The sequence below is a fragment of the Belonocnema kinseyi genome, chromosome 2 (genome assembly GCF_010883055.1).
Source record: "Belonocnema kinseyi isolate 2016_QV_RU_SX_M_011 chromosome 2, B_treatae_v1, whole genome shotgun sequence".
In the NCBI taxonomy this organism is placed as follows: domain Eukaryota; kingdom Metazoa; phylum Arthropoda; class Insecta; order Hymenoptera; family Cynipidae; genus Belonocnema; species Belonocnema kinseyi.
This window is the reverse complement of record NC_046658.1, coordinates 114,780,441-114,787,558: the sequence shown is the minus strand read 5'-3', so window position 1 is coordinate 114,787,558 and position 7,118 is coordinate 114,780,441.

Genomic DNA, 7,118 nt, shown 5'->3' with positions numbered 1-7,118 from the left:
TTTTAAATTAAGGGTAATCCAAGTCAGTATTAAAATATCAAACTAATTATAAGATATCACAACTGTATTTGCGATGTGTGTGATTTGTGATGAAAAACTTTTAAAATCTTGTAAAAATATATGCAGAATAGATGAAAATATTTTTAAATGTGAGAAAAATGGCTTTTTCACGATTTATTGGATTTTGACTTTGACGTTTTGAAACATTCACTTCTTTCATAGTGTAATAAATTAACATGAAACGTTACTGGATATTATATAAAAAAATATTGTAGATAGTAAAAATACAAAGGAATTTTCAATTTAAAATCTATAAAATTGAGTAAAATTCCATTTTTAATCTTTAAAATTAAAACATTCCATAAAAAGATTTAAAATTGCATAATTTTATATTATGCACATAAAATTTTAGTGTTTATTTCTAGATATCAAAAATTTAACTATATAATCCAAAAATTATATCATTTTAAACTACAAATACTCAAAATCAATAGATCTTAAAAATTCAAGATTTTAAATTGTGAATCGTACAAATTGAAGAATTTTCCCTTGTAAATTTAAGTAATTCAAATACACCAAAAAATCATGATAACATATCTTTCAAATTATTATTGTTCTTGAAATTTTTTAATTTCTAATTATATATTTTTAAAATTCAAGAATTCTCCATTTTAATTTTTTAAAATTGTAGAAGTTTGAATGTTTAATCTTTAAAAATTTAACTGCATAATAAAAAAAGAAACGTTTAAAATTCCATTATTTTTAACTATAAACACCACAAATCAACAAATCTTAAAAATTCAATAATTTTTAATTGCAAATCGTTAAAATTGAAGAGTTTCCCATTACAATTTTTTTAATTTGAACTACTCCAAAAAATTCAAAATAACATATCTTTATCGTAAATATGTGATCTTAGAATTTTAAAAATGTTCAATTGTACATTCTCAAAATAAAAGAATTTCCAATTTTAAGTTTAAAAAATTGTAGGACTTTAAATTGTAAATCTTTAAAATCGACAAATTTTTATCTTTGAAATTAAAATATATTATAATTTTAAGACTCCAATGAAAATATAAAAAATTGAAGAATTCCCCACTATAAATCTTCAAAATAAAACCACATTTTCCTACAAGAAATATTAAAAATTACAGCATTTTAAACTATAAATACTCAAAATGAATAAAACGTAAAGATTCTAAAATAATTAATTGCAACTCATGTGTTAGGTTTTACTTATGAAAATGCTGTCATTTTGATGATATAAATTTGAAATTTCTTCAATTTTAATGGCTTACACTAAAAAACTCTTACCTTTTATCTTAAAAACCTTTTAAATCAAGAATTTTAATTTAAACCTCTTTAAGCTTATGAAAAGTTTAATTGCTTAATTTTTTAATTTAAAATCTACAAAAGTAAAGTATAAAAAAGGCATTTTAAATATCATAATTTTCTATTGCACATAATTTACATTTCATAATGAAGAGTCTTCAATTATAGATTTTCAACAATTAAAGAAATATTACAAAGAAACATTCAAAATATAATTTTAAATGATAAATAATCCGAATTAATAAATTTTCAATATTGTAAACCTTCAAAATTAAAATATTAAAAAAAGGTATAAAATTACATACCTTCAACATATAAATCTTGAAACAAAATATTTTTCAATACCATATTTTTGAAACTCAGAATTTTTTAGTTATAAATCTTCAAAATTATAAATCTGTAAAATCTAAAAGTTTTTAATTTGGTTTTAAGTTTTACATTTAAAAGATGTAAAATTGAAAAGTCTTGACTTTTGATCTTAAAAATAATTAAAGTTAAAGAATTTATATTTATACCGTTTTATATATTTTTAGCAAAAAATGAATTTTTGATAGAAACTTAATTTTTTTGTTAAAATATGATACTTTCGGGTTGAAAATTCAACCGCTGTTGAGATAACTCCTCCTTTGGTTAAAAAGTCATCTTGTGGGTTGAACTATTCTGTTAAAAATTCGTTTTCTTTAAAAATCATTATATAAGTAGATAAATGTATCTCTTTTGTTGAAAATGTTAATATTATGTTAAAAATTCGTTTTTCTTCGGTTTTGAGTGAATTTTTTTTAACAGACAATGTAACTGTCACATTTTTTGTTTAAAAAATTATATATTTAATTGAAAATTGATCTTTTCTGATTGAAAATTCATGTATTTTGTTTAAAAAATCCGTCTTTTTTGCTCGAAAATTAATCTTCGTAGTTGCAAATTCACACTTTTTATTAAAAAAGCAACAGCTTGGTTCTAAATTAATCTGAAAACTAATTAATCTTTAAACTATGAATATTCCGAAATAATGAATTTTCAATATCGTAAATCTTCAAAATTGAAATATTAAAAAAAGGTTTAAAATTACATACTTTCAAAATATAAGTTTTTTAAAAAAAATTTCAATTCATTATTTTTGAAATTCATAATTTTTTAATTGTAACTCTTCAACATTATAAATCTGTAAAATCTAAACGTTTTTAATTTTGTTTTAAGTTTTAGAATTAAAATATGTATAATTGTAAAGTCTTGACTTTTGATCTTCAAAATCAACAAAGTTAAAGAATTTTCATTTATCCCTTTTTATAAACTTTCGGTAGAAAATTAATTTTTTGTTGCAAGATCAACTTTTTTATTCAAACATGATATTTTCGGGTTGAAAATTCCAACGCTTAGAGATAATGCGTCTTTTGGCTTTAAAATTCAACAATTTTGTTAAAAATTCATATTTTCAAGTGGAACATTAACCTTCTTACTGAAAAATTCATCTTTATTGTTAAAAATGTATCTTTTTTAGTTTAAAATTCAACTACTTGGTTAAAACTTGAAATATTTTGTTAAAAATTCATATCGTATAAAATTCACCTCATTTGCTGAAAATCTAAGTATTCCATTTTTATTAAATTGATCTTACGGGTTAAAAAATCATCTTTTGGGTTGAACTATATTGTTAAAAATTTAGTTTGTTTCAAATTTATTATAGTGGTAAAAAAATCATCAGTTTTGTTGGAAATGTTATCGTTATGTTTAAAATACGTATGCCTTTGGTTGAGAATTAATTTGTTCTACCTGACAATATAACCATCACATTTTTGGTTAAAAAAATTATATATTTGATTGAAAATTGATCTGTTCTAATTGAAAATTCATGTATTTCGTTAAAAATTCTTCTTTTTGGTCAAAAATTAATCTTCATTGTTGAAAAATCACCCTTTTTATTAAAAAGGTAACTCCTTGGTTCTAAATTAATCTGGTTTACTTGAGAATTCAACAAGTTTTTTAAAAATTCATACTTTTTAAGATTCACCTATTTGGTTTAAAATTAAACTTGTGTTGTCAAAAATTCGGTTTCTGGAACAATTAATTTTTTCATCTAATAATAATTGCACTATTCCAATTTTGGTAAGAAATTTATCGCTTATATATTATGATTCCACTATTTGGTAGAAAATTGATGTATTTTCTCGAAAATTAGTATGTTTAGTTAAAAAGTTATTCTTGTTTTTTTGTTGAAAATTCAATATGTATTTCAATTTGAAAACTATGGAATTTAAAGTGTTTCATATTGCATTCAATATGGTATTCACATAAAGTTTATTTAAAAGAATTTATTCTACCATCATCACCCTATTTTTTAATGACCTCTTCCCTATGTTTTGATAGAATTTTGGCTACGTTGTTTTTCGGTGACGGCGAAGGGGGGATGGGGTAATACAAAACTACGATTGTCAACGAGGGGAACCTATTACCCTAGTTCCAATGAAGATCGATTATTCTTAAAATTATTTTGACCCAGAAACCGACAACACTATTGATTTCTAAAGTTCATGATAACGAAGAATATATATGTACTGTATAGTCTAAGCTAGTACCATTAAGAGTAAATTTCCTTAAGGATAATTTACTAGCTTGTTAGGAATTGTCCTCAAAGTAATACAAATTGAACTATATAGTTTATTGGCAGCTACATTAAACAATCAATAAAATGGACAAGGAAAATACCTATTCCTAAAAAATACTTCCTCTGTAGTACATAAATTTTGGTTCAACTGAAAATCGATAAGAATTATCGACACGATCGAGGTTGCAATTAATTAGCAACTTTATATCCTACCTTTATTTAGACAAAAAATAGATATCATAGAAACTTTCGGACCCTTCTTTTTACAAATTTTCATTGGAAAATGCAATTTTTTAAAAAGAAACTAAAAAAGAAACCTTCAGTTTTGAGAGGTGCTGACAACAAATAAAACTGTTTTTAATCCATTAAAATAATTCCTGTAAGAACAACCAATTATTTTAAATTTCGTCTTAACCGTGAAAATTCTTCTAAATTATGGGCTAGGGCGTAGTGAAAATTCTCAGATTAATCAAATCGTTTGAGCTCAGAAAAAAATGTGGGTTGGCATCCGAAATGAGTAAAAAAATTTACCATAGGTTAATATCTTTTATTCTCTTCTTGTCTTTGAAAATTCAAACATTTGAATCTTAAAAAAAAATTCTATTGGCTAAAAGATTATGGGAAATTTCTTATGTGTACAGTTTTTTATATTGAGCAATAATAAGAAATTTTCTTCTGTTTTAAGCAAAGAAACATGTATTTTAGCAATATTAATTATAATAATTAATTAATCAATAATTATTATTATAATAATAAAAATTACGAGATCAATTATAATAACCACTCAAAAAAATCTTATCATGAAACATGTTGTTACTTTGCTTCTTCGGAAAATAACTGTTTTTGTGATTTAGGAATATTTGTTCGATATTTTCTAACGTTTCAAACAAAAGTTTTTTTTAATAAAGTTAATTAAAAAAAGCTTATTTACTTTGAGCTCAAGAATTTTCATGTTAGACCTATTCAACTTTTGGCAAGAAAGTGTGCATTTAGTTCAATCAAAAAAAAAAACTATTTTTTTCCACATTTTCTAACATCTTTTTCAGTGAAAAATATAACTATTTGCTTAAAAGTTGAACTAGCTTGTTACAAATTCACATCTTTTTAAAACGGACCTCCTTGGTTGAAAAATTAACTAATATATTTTTTTGAAAATTAACCTTAAGTTTGAGCGCGCCTTGGGCGCGCGACGGTTAAATCTCGCGCTCTGATATTTATTCTTTGCATTTGGAATGCTTGAAAATAACTTTATCAAAACGATCTCTTTTAGATGGCAGTATTTATATGCGTCTTCATACTCTGAATTGTCTACTTAATTAAGAATAGTCAAAGATTAAGTTTCTCAAAGCTCTGTAGGCTTTGAGGTACACATTCTCATCGTGACACTCGCGCTGCGCGCTCGATTTCCGACAGAAATTTGTAAACAGGTTTGGTTAGATTTTTTTCTCGTAACTATCGTCGTTTTCCACACATTTTTTTATTTTATTTTTTTTTCAACGTTATTTTTCACGAATAAAACAAAAAGTACGCGTCCTATCAAGAAGTGATTCTTAACGAAATTGTAGATCTTTTTTGGGATAACCATTTTTGTTAATTCATCATTTTTCGTATCCTACATAGTGTGTCCAAAAAATGGAATTTTTTATTTTCAATTATTTTTTGTGCAATCAAAATTTGAATTTTCGATTTTTGAAGAAAATCCAAAAATTGGTTATGATAATCTTGTAGGGCTTTCAAAAATAAATGTTTTTCTTTTCTTGACTTTTTTCATATCGTGCGTTTTTCGGCTTCAAATTTTGATTTTCAGTTGATAAGAAAAATGTTGAAAACGCTATAACTCTAAGAATTTTCTTTTTATCGAAAAAAGTCATTAGGATAAATTGTTTGTTCTTTTTAATACTATAAATATATGTACATAGAATTTTCAACTTTAGAAAAAAGTGGTCTTAAAAATTTTCAAGATGCGCTCACTTTTTAAATTTTTATCAAAAATGGCTGGTTCACGAACTCGTCCTTTTTTCAGTACCTAAAAAAAGTGTGCCAAAGATGAATTTGATTCGTTCATTTTTTCGAGAGTTAACGTGTTTACGGACGGACGGCCGGACGGACAGACAGACAGACACTATCGTGAAAACCTGATTTTCGGATTCAGGGGGTTTCGAAACGTGGAGATCCGTTGAAAAAGTGTGATGTCAAATTTCCGACAATTCTAATACTCAATCATAAATGATGAGAATGTAAAAAGACGAAATGTCTGTCAAAAATGTGAATTTTCACTAAGCAATAGAATACTTAAATGTGTAATTAAAAATTTTATTTTTAATAAGAAAAATTTTTTCAATCGAATAAATAAATTTTCGAAACAAATTTTGAATTTTTAAAGAAATTCTCAATCAAGGAAATGACTTTTCAAATAACAAGGTGAAGGGCATGTGGCACAGCTAAATTCCTATATTACCGACCTCACTTTTTCAGTTCACTGAATGTTTTTTTAAACCTAAGAACTTTTTTTGTAAATAAAATATCGAGCTGAAACTTTGGAAAATGTATTAGAGTACAATAAAGTACGTTTAGGTACTGCGTTTTGGTAGGAACTTCACTGAAAATTATTTTATCTTTTTTCTGAACCTCGACATTTTTTGAACGTTCCAACTTTTTTTATACAAAAAATATCAGTCTCAAACTTTGAGAAATGCAAGAGCCAAAAAAACTACGTTTAAGTACCAATCTTAATAATAAAAGATGTAAAAAAAAATATTTCAACTATCAATTCCATCGGTATCAGCCGGTAACGTTGTACACGAAAATACGAACCCTGGCGGCCACTAGACGAGGCTCTAGAGGGTTCGTATTTTCGTGTACAACGTTACCGACTGATTCCGATGGAATTGATAGTTGAAATATTTTTTTACATCTTTTATTATTAAGATTTGTACTTAAACGTAGTTTTCTTCCGGCTCTTGCATTTTTTAAAGTGTGAGACCGATATTTTATGTATAAAAAAAGTTGGAACGTTCAAAAAATGTCGAGGTTCAGAAAAAAGATAAAATAATTTTCAGTGAAGTTCCTACCAAAACGCAGTACCTATTATTATTATTATTACACCATTAAGCCATTTCCCTTTCGGGGTAGGCGTGACTCACTCGGCAGGGGAAAGGAGTAGTGTGTGGATGGGATAGAGATT